Here is a 17329-nt window from a genome sequence, read left to right as displayed (position 1 = left end):
ACAAGATGAACGGTTCGGATCGACGTTTTGGATTTTGAACTTTCAAATTTGGACCGTATGCATATCGGGCCATGTGAATACGAATGCACATTAGTCACACTCTCTCTCTCTATATATATATATATATATAGAGAGAGAAAGAGGGGGGGGGGGTTGGCTACTCTACTTACATTAGCATATGAGGGTATATGCTTATAAGTCATTTTTTTGTTTTCAAAATTCAAAAAGTCGATCTGAACCGTTAAATGTGATCGCTATATTGAAATGTGCTTGGAGACCAAATTTTACATTTTTTCTGATTTTTTTTACTATTTAGTAAGCCACTTTGAAAATTGCTGATCCAACTATTTATTAAACCACTTTGAACTGTTTTGTTAAGCCACCGTTGGATCAACAATTTTCAAAGTGGCTTAATAAATAATAAAAAAAATTCAGAAAAATGTAAAATTTGGTCTCAAGCACATATTAATATGGAGAACAAGATGAACAGTTCAGATCGACAATTGGGCATTTACAACCCTAATACAACACTCCAGTTGAAGGTGTTTGGAGCACGCTAGAACTGTCTCCATATGACTAGATTAGGGCATTTACAAATAATGCAACTCTCCAATTAAAGGTGTTTGGAGCACTCTAGTAATATCTCTAGATGGCAAGATAATAAAGCATTTACAACCCTAATACGACACTCCAATTGATGGTGTTTGGAGCACTCTAGTTATGTCTCCAGATTGCAAGATAATAGGGCATTTCCAACCCAAATATAACACTCCAATTGAAGGTGTTTGGAGGTTGCTAGTAGTGTCTCCCTATGACTAGATAGTAGGGGCATTTACAACCCTAATACAACTGTCCAATTGAACATGTTTAAAGCACACTCTAGTTGTGTCTATATGGCAAGATAATAGGACATTTACTACCTTAATACCACACTCCAATAGAAGGTGTTTGGAGCACTCTAGTAGTGTTTCCAAATTGCAAGATAATATGACATTTACAACCCTAAAACAACACTCCAATTGAAGGTGTTTGGAGTACTCTAGTAGTGTCTCCATATGACTAGATAATAGGGCATTCACAACCCTAATACAACACTCCAATTGATGGTATTTGGTGCACTATAGAAGAGTCTCTATATGTCAAAATAATAGGGCAATTATAACCAAAATACAACCTTCCAATTGAAGGTATTTGGTGCACTCTAGCAGTGTCTCAATATGGCAAGATAATAGGGCATTTATAACCCTAATACAACCTTCCAATTGAAGGTGTTTGGAGCACTCTAGTAATGTCTCCAGATGGCAAGAGAAGAGGGCAGTTGCAACCCTTATACAATACTCCAATTGAAGGTGTTTGAAGCACTCTAGTAGTGTCTCTATATGGCAAGATAATAGGGCATTTACAACCCTAATACAACCTTCTTATTGAAGGTGTTTGGAGCACTCTCGTAGTGTCTCCTGTATGGAAGGTAATAAGGCATTTACAACCCTAATATAACACTCCATTTGAAGTTGTTTGGAGCACTCTAATCGTGTCTATATATCGCAAGATAATAGGGCATTTACTACCTTAATACAACATTCAAATTGAAGGAGTTTGGAGCACTCTAGTAGTGATTCTATATTGCAAGATAATAGAGCATTTACATTCCTAATATAAAACTCCAATTGATGCTGCTTGGAGCACTCGGGTAGTGACTCTATATACCAAGATAATATGACATTTACAACCCAAATACAACACTCCAATTGAAGGTGTATGGAGAACTCTAGTAATGTCTCCATATAGCAAGACAATATAATATTTTCAACCCTAATACAACCTTCCAATTGAAGGTGTTTGGAGCACTCTAGTAATGTCTCCAGATGGCAAGAGAAGAGGGCAGTTGCAACCCAAATACAACACTCCAATTGAAGGTGTTTGAAGCACTCTCGTAGTATCTCTTGTTGGCAAGGTAATAGGGCATTTACAACCCTAATATAACACTCTCATTGAAAGTGTTTGGAGCACTCTTGTAGTGTCTCCGGTTGGCAAGGTAATAGGGCATTTACAACCCTAATATAACACTCTCATTGAAGGTGTTTGGAGCACTCTCGTAGTGTCTCCTGTTGGCAAGGTAATAGGGCATTTACAACCCTAATATAACACTCTAATTGAAGTTGTTTGGATCACTCTAGTAGTGACTCTATATAGCAAGATAATAGGGCATTTACAACCCTAATACAACACTCCAGTTGAAGGTGTTTGGAGAACTCTAGTGGTTTCTCCAGATAGCAAGGTAATAGGGCATTTATAACCCTAATACAACACTCCAATTGAAAGTGTTTGGAGGTTGCTAGTAGTGTCTCCATATGACTAGATAATAGGGCATTTACAACCGTAATGCAACACTCCAATTGAAAGTCTTTGGAGTACTCTAGTAGTGACTCTATATTGCAAGATAATAGGGCATTTATAACCCTAATACAACTCTCCAATTGAACGTGTTTAAAGCACTCTAATTGTGTCTATATACGGCAATATAATAGGGCATTTACTACCTTAATACCACACTCCAATTGAAGGTGTTTGAAGCACTCTAGTAGTGTCTATATATGGCAAGATAATATGACATTTATAACCCTAATACAACCTTCTTATTGAAGGTGTTTGGAGCACTCTCGTAGTGTCTCCTGTTGGGAAGGTAAGAGGGCATTTACAATCCTAATATAACTCCCTAATTGAAGTTGTTTGGGGCACTCTAATAGTGATATACAGCAAGATAATAGGGCATTTACAACCCTAATACAACCCTTCTTATTGAAGGTGTTTGGAGCACTCTCGTAGTGTCTCTATATGGCAAGATAATAGGACATTTACAACCTTCTTATTTAAGGTATTTGGAGCACTCTCGTAGTTTCTCCTGTTGGCAAGGTAATAGGGCATTTACAACCCTAATATAACACTCTAATTGAAGTTGTCTGGAGCACTCTAGTAGTGACTCTATATAGCAAGACAATATGACATTTACAACCCTAATACAACTCTCCAGTTGAAGATGTTTGGAGCACTCTAATTGTGTCTCTAAATGACAAGATAATAGGGCATTTACTATCTTAATACAACACTCTGATTGAAGGAGTTTGGAGCACTCAAGTTGTGACTATATAGCAAGATAATTCGACATTACCAACCCTAATACAACACTCCAATTCAAGGTGTTTGTAGCACTCGAGCAGTGCCTCTATATAGCAAGATAATAAAGCATTTACAACCCTAGTACATCACTCCAATGGAAAGTGTTTAGAGCACTCTAGTAGTGTCTACAGATGAGTAGATAATAAGACATTTACAACTCTAATAGAACGCTCCAATTGATGGTGTTTGGAGCACTCTAGTAGTGTCTCCAGATTGTTAGATAATAGGGCGTTTACAACCCTAATACAAGACTCCAATTGATAGTATTTAGAGCACTCTAGTAGTGTCTCTATATGGCAAGATAATAAGGCATTTACAACCCTAATACAACACTTCAATTGATGGTGTTTGGAGCACTCTAGTAGTGCCTCCAGATAGCAAGAAAATTGAGCATTTACAACCCTAATACAACACTCCAATTGGAGGTGTTTGGAGTACTCTAGTAGTGACTCTATAAGGCAAGATAATAGGAAATTTACAACCCTAATACAACACTCTAATTGAAGGTGTTTGGAGCACTCTAGTGGTGTCTCCAGTTGGCAAGATAGGGCATTTACAACAATAATACAACACTCCAATTGAAGGTGTTTGGAGCACTCGAGTATTGGCTTTATATAGCAAGTTAATAGGGCATTTACAACGCTAATACAACACTCCAATTGAAGGTGTTTGGAGCACTCGAGTAGTGGCTTCATATAGCAAGTTAATAGAGCATTTACATCGCTAATACAACACTCCAATTGAAGGTGTTTGGAGCACTCTAGTGGTGTCTCTATATGGCAAGATAATATGGCGTTTACAACCCTAAGACAACACTCCAATTGAATGTGTTTGGAGCACTCTAGTAATTTCTTTAGATGGCAAGATTATAAGGCATTTTCAACCCTAATACAACACTCCAATTGAGAGTGTTTAGAGCACTCTAGTAGTGTCTCTATATGGCAAGATAATAGGGCATTTACAACCCTAATATAGCACAACAATTGATGGTGCTTGGAGCACTCTAGTAGTGCCTCCACATAGCAAGAAAATTGAGCATTTACAACCCTAATACAACACTCTCATTGAAGGTGTTTGGAGCACGCTAGAAGTGTCTCCATATGACTAGATTAGGGCATTTACAACTATAATGCAACACTCCAATAGAAGGTGTTTGGAGCACTCGAGTAGTGTCTCTAGATGGCAAGATAATAAGGCATTTACAACCCTAATACAACACTCCAATAGAAGGTGTTTGGAGCACTCTACTAGTGTCTCTATATGGCAAGATAATAGGGCATTTACAACCATAATACAACACTTCAATTTAAGGTGTTTGGAGCACTCTAGTAGTGTCTTTAGTTGGCAAGATAATAGGGCATTTACAACCCTAATACAACACTCCAATTGGAGGTGCTTCGAGTACTCTAGTAGTGTCTCTATATGGCAAGATAATAGGACATTTACAACCCTAATACAACCTTCTTATTGAAGGTGTTTGGAGCATTCTCGTAGTGTCTCATGTTGGCAAGGTAATAGGACATTTAGATCCCTAATATAACACTCTAATTGAAGTCGTTTGGAGCACTCTAGTAGTGACTCTATTTAGCAAGATAACAGGGTATTTACAACCCTAATAGAACTCTCCAATTGAAGGTGTTTGGAGCACTCAAGTGGTGTCTCTAGTTGGCAAGATAATAGGGCGTTTACCACCATAATACAACACTCCAATTGAAGGTGTTTGGAGCACTCTAGTACTGTCTTCAGTTGGCAAGATAATAGGGCATTTACAACCATAATACAACACTCCAATTGAAGGTGTTTGGAGAACTCTAAGTGTCTCTATATGACAAGATAATAGGGCATTTACAACCATAATTCAACGCTCCATTTGAAGGTGTCTGGAGCACTCTACTTGTAGATCTATATGGCAAGATAATAGGGCATTTACAGCCATAATACAACACTCCAATTGAAGTTGTTGGAGCACTCTACTAGTGTCTCTAGATGGCAAGATAATAACGTATTTACAACCCTAATACAACACTCCAATTGAAGGTGTTTGGAGCACTCTAGTGGTGTCTCCAGTTGGCAAGATAATAGGGCATTTACAACCATAATACAACACTCCAATTGAAGGTATTTGGAGCACTCTAGAAGTGTCTTCAGTTGGCAAGATAACAGGGCATTTACAACCCTAATACAACACTCCTATTGAAGGTGTTGGAAGCACTCTAGTAGTGTCTCTATATGGCATGATAATAGGGCATTTACAACCCTAATATAACACTCTATTTGAAGTTGTCTGGAGCACTCAAGTAGTGACTCTATATAGCAAGATAAGAGGCTATTTACAACACTAATACAACTCTCGAGTGGAAGGTGTTTGGAGCACTCTAATTGTGTCTCTATATGGCAAGATAATAGGGGATTTACTACCTTAATACAACACTCTGATTGAAGGAGTTTGGAGCACTCAAGTTGTGACTCTATAGAGCAAGATAAATCGACATTAACAACCCTAATACAACACTCCAATTGAAGGTGTATGTAGCACTCGAGCAGTGACTCTATATAGCAAAATAATAAGGCATTTACAACCCTAATACAACTCTCCAGTTGAAGATGTTTGGAGCAGTTTAATTGTGTCTCTATACGGCAAGATAATAGGACATTTACTACCTTAATACAACACTCTGATTGAACGAGTTTGGAGCACTCAAGTTGTGACTCTATATAGCAAGTTAATTCGACATTAACAACCCAAATACAACACTCCAATTGAAGGTGTTTGGAGCACTCGAGCAGTGACTCTATATTGCAAAATAATAAGGCATTTACAACCCTAGTACATCAGTCCAATTGAAGGTGTTTGGAGCACTCTAGTAGTGTCTCTATATGGCAAGATAATATGACATTTACAACCCTAAAACAACACTCCAATTCAACGTGTATGGAGCACTCTAGCAATGTTTCCAGATGGCAAGATTATAACGCATTTACAACCCCAATACAACACTCTAATTGAAGGTGTTTAAAGAACTCTAGCAGTGTCCCTATATGGCAAGATAATAGGGCATTTACAACCCTAATACAACACACCAATTGATGGTGTTTGGAGTACTCTAGTAGTGTCTTCAGTTGGCAAGATAATATGACATTTACAACCCTAATACAACACACCAATTCGAGGTACTTGGAGTACTCTAGTAGTGTCTCTATATGGCAAGATAATAGGACATTTACAACCCTAATACAACCTTGTTATTGAAGGTGTTTGGAGCACTCTAGTGGTGTCTCCAGTTGGCAAGATAATAGGGCATTCACAACCATAATACAACACTCCAATTGAAGGTGTTTGGAGCACTCAAGTGGTGTCTCTAGTTGGCAAGATAATAGGGCGTTTACCACCATAATACAACACTCCAATTGAAGGAGTTTGGAGCACTCTAGTACTGTCTTCAGTTGGCAAGATAATAGGGCATTTACAACCATAATACAACACTCCAATTGGAGGTGTTTGGAGCACACTAGTAGTGTCTCTATATGACAAGATAATAGGGCATTTACAACCATAATACAACGCTCCAATTGAAGGTGTTTGGAGCACTCTACTAGTACATCTATATGGCAAGATAATAGAGCATTTACAACCATAATACAACACTCCAATTGAAGGTGTTGGAGCATTCTACTAGTGTCTCTAGATGGCAAGATAATAAGGCATTTACAACTCTAACAAAACACTCAAATTAAAGGTGTTTGGAGCACTCTAGTATTGTCTTCAATTAGTAAGATAATAGGGCATTTACAACCATAATACAACATTCCAATTGAAGGTGTTTGGAGCACTCTAGTAGTGTCTCTATATGACAAGACAATAGGGCATTTACAACCATAATACAACACTCCAATTGAAAGTGTTTGGAGCACTCTAGTAGTGTCTCTATATGACAAGATAATAGGTTATTTACAACCATAATACAACACTCCAATTGAATGTGTTTCGAGCACTCTAGTAGTGTCTCTATATGGCAAGACAATAGGGTATTTACAACCATAATATAACACTCCAATTGAAGGTGTTTGGAGCTCTCTACTAGTGTCTCTCTACATGGCAAGATAATAAGGCATTTACCACCATAATACAACACTCCAATTGAAGGTGTTTGCAGCACTCTACTAGTGTCTCTAGATGGCAAGATAATACGACATTTATAACCCTAATACAAAACTCCAATTGAAGGTGTTTGGAGCACTCAAGTGGTGTCTCCAATTAGCAAGATAATAGGGCATTTACAACCATAATACAACACTCCAATTGAAGGTGTTTGGAGCACTCTAGTAACGTCTTCAGTTGGCAAGATAATAGGGCATTTACAACCATAATACAACACTCCAATTGAAGGTGTTTGGAGCACTTTAGTAGTGTCTTCAGTTGGCAAGATAATAGGGCATTTACAGCCCTAATACAACCCCTCTTATTGATGGTGTTTGGAGCACTCTCGTAGTGTATATGGCAAGATACTTGGACATTTACAACCTTCTTATTGAAGGTGTTTGGAGCACTCTCGTAGTGTCTCCTGTTGGCAAGGTAATAGGGCATTTACAACCCTAATATAACACTCTAATTGAACTTGTCTGGAGCACTCTAGTAGTAACTCTATATGGCAAGATAATATGGCATTTACAACCCTAATACAACTCTCCAGTTGAAGATGTTTGGAGCACTTTAATTGTGTCTCTATATGGCAAGATAATAGGGCATTTACTACCTTAATACAACACTCTGATTGAACGAGTTTGGAGTACTCAAATTGTGACTCTATATAGCAAGATAATTCGACATTAACAACCCTAATACAATACTCCAATTGAAGGTGTTTGTAGCACTCAAGCAGTGACTCTATGTAGCAACATAATAAGGCATTTACAACCCTAGTACATCACTCCAATGGAAGGTGTTTGGAGCACTCTAGTGGTGTCTCCAGATGGCAAGATAATAAGGCATTTACAACCCTAATACAACGCTCCAATTGAGAGTAATTTAAAGCACTCTAGTAGTGTCTTTATATGGCAAGATAATAGGGCATTTGCAACCCTAATACAACACTTCAATTGATGGTGTTTGGAGCACTCTAGTAGTGCCGCCAGATAGCAAGAAAATTGGGCATTTACAATCCTAATACAACCTTCTTATTGAAGGTGTTTGGAGCACTCTCGTAGTATCTCTAGATGGCAAGATTATAAGGCATTTACAACCCTAATATAACACTCCAATTGAAGTTGTTTGGAGCACTGTAGTAGTGACTCTATATGGCAAGATAATAGGGCATTTACAACCCTAATACAACACTCCAACTGAAGGTGTTTGGAGCACTCTACTAGTGTCTCTATATGACAAGATAATAGGGCATTTACAACCATAATACAACACTCCAATTGAAGTTGTTTCGAGCACTCTACTAGTGTTTCTATATGGCAAGATAAAAGGGCTTTTACAACTCTAATACAACACTCGAATTGAAGGTGTTTGGAGCACTCTAGTAGTGTCTCCAGTTGACAAGATAGTAGGGCATTTACAACCATAATACAACACTCCAATTAAAGGTGTTTGGAGAACTCTAGTGGTTTCTCCAGATGGCAAGGTAATAGGGCATTTACAACCCTAATACAACACTACAATTGAAAGTGTTTGGAGATTGCTAGTAGTGTCTGCATATGACTAGATAATAGGGCATTTACAACCCTAATGCAACACTCCAATTGATGGTCTTTGGAGTACTCTAATAGTGACTCTATATAGCAAGATAATACGGCATTTACAACCCTAATACAACTCTCCATTTGAAAATACTTGGAGCACTCTGGTCGTGTCTCTATATGGCAAGATATCAGGGCATTTACAACCATAATGCATCTCTCCAATTGAAGGTGTTTGGAGCACTCTCGTAGTGTCTCTAGATGACAAGATAATAAGGCATTTACAACTCTAATACAACACTCGAATTGAAGGTGTTTGGAGCACTCTAGTGGTGTCTCCAGTTGGCAAGATAGTAGGGCATTTACAACCATAATACAACACTCCAATTGAAGGTGTTTGGAGAACTCTAGTGGTTTCTCCAGATAGCAAGGTAATAGGGTATTTACAACCCTAATACAACACTACAATTGAAAGTGTCTGGAGATTGCTAGCAGTGTCTCCATATGACTAGATAATAGGGCATTTACAACCCTAATGCAACACTCCAATTGATGGTCTTTGGAGTACTCTAATAGTGACTCTATATAGCAAGATAATACGGCATTTACAACCCTAATACAACTCTCCATTTGAAAATACTTGGAGCACTCTGGTCGTGTCTCTATATGGCAAGATATCAGGGCATTTACAACCATAATGCATCTCTCCAATTGAAGGTGTTTGGAGCACTCTCGTAGTGTCTCTAGATTGCAAGATAATAAGACATTTACAACCCTAATACAATACTCCAATTGAAGGTGTTTGGAGCACTCTAGTAGTGTCTCCAGTTGGCAAGATAATAGGGCATTTATAACCCTAATACAACACCAATTGGAGGTGTTTGGAGTACACTAATAGTGTCTCTATATAGCAAGATAATAGGGCATTTACAGCCCTAATACAATACTCCAACTTAAGGTGTTTCAAGCACTCTAGTAGTGTCTCTAAATGGCAAGATAATAGAGCATTTGCAACCCTAATACAACTTTCTTATTGAAGGTGTTTGGAGCACTCTCGTAGTGCCTCCTGTTGGCAAGGTAATAGGGCATTTACAACCCTAATATAACACTCCAATTGAAGTTGTTTGGAGCATTGTAGTAGTGACTCTATATGGCAAGATAATAGGGCATTTACAACCCTAATACAACACTCCAACTGAAGGTGTTTGGAGCACTCTACTAGTGTCTCTATATGACAAGATAATAGGACATTTACAACCATAATACAACACTCCAAATGAAGTTGTTTCGAGCACTCTACTAGTGTTTCTATATGGCAAGATAAAAGGGCTTTTACAACTCTAATACAACACTCGAATTGAAGGTGTTTGGAGCACTCTAGTAATGACCCTATATAGTAAGATAATAGGGCATTTCCAACCCTAATACAATACTCCAATTGAAGGTATTTTGGAGAATTCTGGTGATTTCTCCAGACAGCAAGGTAATAGGGCATTTACAACCCTAATACAACACTCCAATTGAAAGTGTTTGGAGCACTCTTGTTGTGTCTCCAGATGGAAAGATAATAGGGCATTTACAACTCTAATACAACACTCCAATTGAAGATATTTGGAGTACTCTAGTAGTGTCTCAATATAGCGAGATAATAGGGCATTTATAACCCTAATACAACCTTCCAATTGAAGGTGTTTGGAGCACTCTAGTAATGTCTCCAAATGGCAAGAGAAGAGGGCAGTTGCAACCCTAATACAACACTCCAATTGACGGTGTTAGAAGCACTCTAGTAGTGTCTCTATATGGCAATATAATAGGGCATTTACAACCCTAATACAATCTTCTTATTGAAGGTGTTTGGTGCACTCTCGTAGTGAAAATGTTGGCAAGGTAATAGGGCATTTACAACCCTAATATAACACTCTAATTGAAATTGTCTGGAGCACTTTAGTAGCGATTCTATATAGCAAGATAATACGACATTTACAACCCTAATACAACACTCCAACTGAAGGTGTTTGGAGCACTCTACTAGTGTCTCTATATGACAAGATAATAGGGCATTTACAACCATAATACAACACTTTGATTGAAAGTGTTTGGAGCACTCAAGTTGTGACTCTATATAGCAAGATAATTTGACATTAACAACCCTAATACAACACTCCAATTGAAGGTGTTTGTAGCAGTCGAGCTGTGACTCTATATAGCAAGATAATAAGGCATTTACAACCCTAGTACACCACTCTAATGGAAGGTGTTTGGAGCACTCTGGTAGTGTCTCCAGATGGTAAGATAATAGGGTATTTACAACCCTAATACAACGCTACAATTGATGGTATTTGGAGCACTCTAGTAGTTTCTCCAGATTGTTAGATAATTAGGCGTTTACAAACCTAATACAAGACTCCAATTGAAGGTATTTAGAGCACTCTAGTAGTGTCTCTATATGGAAGATAATAGGGCATTAACAACCCTAATACAACAGTCCATTTCATGGTGTTTGGAGCACTCTAGTTATGTCTCCAGATTGCAAGATAATTAGACATTTCTAACCTAAATACAACAGTCCAATTGAAGGTGTTTGGAGGTTGCTAGTAGTGTCTCTATATGACTAGATAATAGGGCATTTACAACCCTAATGCAACACTCCAATTGAAGGTGTTTGGAGCACTCTAGTAGTGTCTCCATATGACTAGATAATAAGACATTTACAACCCTAATGCAACACTCTAATTGAAGGTGTTTGGAGCACTCTAGTAGTGTCTCCAGATGGTTAGATAATAAGACATTTACAACCCTAATACAACACTCTAATTGAAGGTATCTGGAGCACTCTGGTAGTGTCTCTATATGGCAAAATAATATGGCATTTACAACCATAATACAACACTCCAATTGAAGTGCTTGGAGCACTCTACTAATGTCTCCAGATGGCAAAGTGAAGTTGCAACTCTAAGACAACACTCTTATTGAAGGTGTTTGGAGCACTCTAGTAGTGTCTTAATATGGCAAGGTAATATGGCACTTTCAACCCTAATACAACACTCCAATTTAAGATGTTTGAAGCACTCTAGTAGTGTCTCTATATTATAAGATAATAGGGCATTTACAACCCATATAAAACCTTCCAATTGAAGGTGTTTAGAGCACTCGAGTAGTGTCTCTATATGGCAATATAACAGGGTATTTACAACCCTAATGCAACACTTCAATTAAAAGTGTTTGGAGCACTAGAGTAGTGTCTCTATATGGCAAGATAATAGCTCATTTACAACCCTAATACACTCCAATTGATGGTGTTTGGTGCACTCTAGTAGTGTCTCCAGTTGTCAAGATAATATGTCATTTACAACCCTAATACAACACTCTAATTGAAGGTATTTGGTGCACTCTAGTAGTGTCTCCATATGGCAAGATAATAGGGTATTTACAACCCTAATACAACACTCCAATTTAAGGTGTTTGGAGCACTCAAGTAGTGTCTCCATATGACAAGATAATAGGGCATTTGCAACCCTAATACAATTGAAGTATTTTATTAGGCAATATAATAGCTCATTTACAACCCTAATACAACACTCCAATTGAAGGTGTTTGGAGCACTCTAGTAGTGTCTTGAGATAGCAAAATAATAGGGTATTTACAACCCTAATACAACACTCCAATTGTAGGTGTTTCGAGCACACTAGTAGTGTCTCCATTTGACTAGATAATAGGGCATTTACAACCCTAATGCAACACTCCAATTGAAGGAGTTTGGAGCACTCTAGTAGTGTCTCCAGTTGGTAAAATAATAGGGCATTTACAACCTTAATACAACACTACAATTGGAGATGTTTGAAGCACTCTAATAGTGACTATATATAGCAAGATAATAGGGCATTTACAACCCTAATACAGCACTCCAATTGAAGGTGTTTGGAGCACTCTAGTAATGTCTCCAGATGGGAAGAGAAGAGGGCAGTTGCAACCCTAATACAACACTCCAATTGAAGGTGTTTGGAGCACTCTAGTATTGTATCCATATGACAAGATAATAGGGCATTTACAACCCAAATACAACACTCCAATTGAAGGTGTTTGGATAACGTGAGTAGCATCTCTATATGAGAGGATAATATGGCATTTACAAGCCTAATACAACAATCCAATTGAAGGTGTTCCGAGCACTCTAGTTGTGTCTCCAGTTGGCATGGTAATAGGGAATTTACAACCCTAATACAACAATAATAAATTAAAAGTACAACATAACACTACAATAAAAAATTACATCAATCATGCTAAAATTGAAAAATTGTTTGCATTAAACTTAAATTGTCTCGATATACACCGCCCCTATCGCAATGCAAAATCACAAATTTATTTGACCGCGAGCCGCGAGTTGTTAGCACATAACCTTTAGCACCATAGAATTCACGAACGACATGAAACAAATCATCATGATTTTCAAACTTCAAATTAAAAAGTTGATTGCTTTCATTTGCACCGTTCAAAACTTGATTTTCCATATTTTCTTCCAGTTGGTTTGGAGATTGATCCATCTATTCAACTAACAAATATCAATTAATTACAAAAAATCAGTAAGCAATTTTAATCAAAATATACTATAGATAATAAATATCAAAATTAAGAAAAAATTAAAGCAAATTTAAAGCGAGATATGTAATACGATCCAGTAGCCGTCTTCTTTTTTGTAGATAAAAAGTATCAAAATTAAAGCGAGTTTATCATAATACAAAAAAAATACATACCTTGAATTAATATGGTTTGAGTGAAAATTATCAGTGGTTAAAATTTCAATTGAATTGATAGTTTTCTTGTAAAGTTTGCGCTACTTGTTTCATAGTAAAAACTGGATATACGATAATTTCAACAACTTGCTCAGTTTAGTATATTTTTTAGTTTAATATTTTGGAGTCCGATCTAGATCATATCTGAATTCAACGTTGTAAGGAGTAAGAGCCTAGTACTATTATAGGTCACACTTTGACTTGGCCTGATATCTAGTACAATTATTCAGTTGTATGTCACATTATTACTCGAGTTAATACTGATACTATAAACTCAAAACACCACAAGTAATTAGTAGTTTGTAGGAGTGTAAACAAGTCAGGTTCCGATTTCGTTTAGCTGTCAAATCCAATCCATTTATAAATGTTGTATTTTTGTAGGGATGAAAACAGATCGGATGGTGGTAAAATCATATCTGTATTCATTTTTTTTTCGGATACAGATACGGATTAGATATCCGTAGATATATACATCAATTGTTTTATAATATATATTAAATTATATGTTATATATGAGTAGAACTAGGGTGCTCTTAAGCTCACCAAAGTTTTGGTAAGCTTAACTCTAAAACTCATCAAATCGATTTCAAATGACGAATCCGAACCGTTGAAACCCGCCTACCTTACATGTGATGCATCTACATGTGAAATTTTTAAACATTCGAATTAATTTAGTATAAAGTCAAGCGGTCAAAATTAGAAGGTTAATAAATTAATTTTAGTGCATTCATTTTTTAATGTTTTTTGACCGCTTGACTTTATAATAAATTAATTCGAATGTTTAAAAATTTCACATGTAGATGCATCACACGTAAGGTAGGCGGGTTTCAACAGTTCGGATTCGTCATTTGAAAATCGATTTAATGAGTTTTATAGTTAAGCTCACCAAAACTTTGGTGAGCTTAAGAGCACCCTAGTTCTACTCGTTATATATCTACTATTCAGATACAAATAATTGAAATTCAAAATCATATCCATACCACTATCCGCATGGATATTTGGATATCAGATATCCGTATCTAATTATGCATGTGTTTTACATTTTGAAGTGCAAATTCAAAATTTTTTGTTTTAAATTTTGAATTTGCACTTCAAATATGGAGTGTTTTTTTTTCTTGCATTAAAAATTCATGCCAGCATACTGGACGAAATTTATATTATATAGCAGACATTTAACAATATCGGTGTATCAGGAGAAAAAAGGCACTCCAACAATGAAAACAAGAAATTATTAATTGCAAGGTGCCTGATATAAATCAAAATTCAAAGAAAACTGTGCTATATGTTTAAATTTTATTTTAATGATATAAATAAATATATCAGGTTGGATATGTAAATTCCAAAAATCTATGGGATTTTTGGAATTTTCTAATTGCTCATAAGTCATAAATGTTCCCGGTTCTAACTAGTAAATTAAGATTCACATATTTGACAATAAATGTGATGCACGGGTCAAATTTGGTAAGAAATGTGATGGGCGGGTCAAATTTCTTTCAAATTTGGTAAGAAATGTGATGGACGGGTCAAATTTGGCAATAAATGCATAGCATTTAATACAAGATTTCATAAAAAATAGATCCACAGTTAAAAGTTAAAACAATACAATTTACTTGCATGGTACGAAAATATGTTCAAAGATCATAATAATGATCCATCATTTAAAAAATATATAAGAATGATTTGCATTCCCTAAATGTTTCAGAATATTTATATCTGACCAATACCTATCTTAAAATAATATTAAAACGGACTCAAAAATCATAAAAAATCAACTTTGTAAAGCTTTAGTTCTGCAATTTTTAAATCATGGTCTCACACGTAAAGAATTTTTTTTTTGATAATGTCATGAAAGGCTTCTAATTGTTCTATTTGTCATAAGTTGACCTCCGAATTTTTAATTTTGACAAAATGTTCCTCCAACAGTTAATTTACTACTTAATACTTTACTACTATGATCAATTTAAAATATGATATATATAATCAGAAGATTAAAATGATGATCATCTTTGTGGGAAGTTATAATATATAATCAGAAGATTAAAATAGTTTAGACTAACTTATGAGAATAAAATATTACATCTATGAATATGAAAGTTATTTGACTCGTTATAGATACATTTTTTTTATCAATGAAATTATGTTTCAAAAATATATAATCCTTGTGGGAAGTTAGACACATTGAGACAACAAAAGAATTTTCTCATATATAGTAACATTTTGCCTTCATTTCTTTGTATTTCTTTTTTTTTTTTTTTGCAAGTCGTTGATTGAAAATACAACAGATCAAATAAATGTCACAGTCTGGCTTCTTCATTGTCCGATCTATTGTCTTTAATTTTGCTTAAATGAACAAAAAATAATAATTTAGATATAAAAATTAAGAAATTTAGATCTTTCTTAAATGAACAAAAAAAATGTAATCAATTAATCAATTTAGATTTAAAAATTGAAAGCTACCACAGTGCAAAATCAAATAAATGTCACATTGAGAGAAACATTTGAGACCTTGTAAACTGAAGGTCTAAATTAAAAAAAAATCATATTTAAAGGCCATCAAATAAGTACCACATTTCTTAAGTTAGCACTCTACAATTTTTAACTTAGTCATAAAAGTTTCACCAATTCATTGAGAGGAGTAAAACTATCAAAGCGTTAAGTGAATTGCGAATTGGTCCAAGAAAACTTATACCGGGTATTAACGGATATCCGCCTCCAATTGGAGGTGTTTGGAGTACTCTAATAGTGACTATATAGCAAGATAATTGGGTATTTATAACCCTAATACAACACTGCAATTGAAGGTGTTTGGAGGACTCTAGTAGTGTCTCCATATGATTAGATAATATGGTATTTACAACCCTAATGCAACACTCCAATTGAAGGTGTTTGGAGCACTCTAGTAGTGTCTCCAGATGTTTAGATAATAAGGCATTTACAACTCTAATACAACACTCCAATTGATGGTATCACTCCAATTGAAGGTGGTTGGAGCACTCTAATGTCTCCAGATGGCAAGAGGAAGTTGCAACCCTAAGACAACACTTCAATTGAAGGTGTTTGAAGTACTCTAGTAGTGTCTCAATATGGCAAAAAATTTAAAAGAAAGACAAAAAAGTTGAGTCTGAAAAGAATGAAGAAGATGATAGCTTGCAAATAATAAATGTTGTGAGGGGCATGCATTTCAAAAGAGCAAAGAAAGCTAAAGAAGTAGCATTTGAAGAGGATTTTGAGGAGGCAGTGATGGTGGTTGACAGTGTTAGAGGCATGGCGAAAGTTGGTCGTAATGAATGGGTACCTTATAAAGAGAAGATGACATATTCTAACTGGTTACATTGCAAAAGAGTACCATATTATGACGTGGAATTTAAACGACCAGGTCAATATGAAGTGGACATTTTTTGACAGTATATTTGGAGACCCATATTTTGACAATCCTAATGAGAGTAGTCAAAATAAGAAGATTTCTGTCATGAATTTATTGAGTAGCAGAATTAGAGATATTATTGATGATTAGTGTTGGTGGGTGGAGAATGATGAATCTCAAGATAATGTAAGGTTGTTTGAAAGAGCATTCTCTAAAGAGGAAGGTTCACTATTTTGTAGCAACAAAGCAATTAAGAATGTCACATTTAAAGGCTCAATTTCTTCTGAGGTAAATTTTCAATGAAAATACAATACAT

The sequence above is a fragment of the Carex rostrata genome, chromosome 14 (assembly GCF_964058835.1).
Source record: "Carex rostrata chromosome 14, lpCarRost1.2, whole genome shotgun sequence".
NCBI classification, from domain to species: Eukaryota; Viridiplantae; Streptophyta; class Magnoliopsida; order Poales; family Cyperaceae; genus Carex; species Carex rostrata.
Note: the sequence above shows the minus strand (reverse complement) of the source record.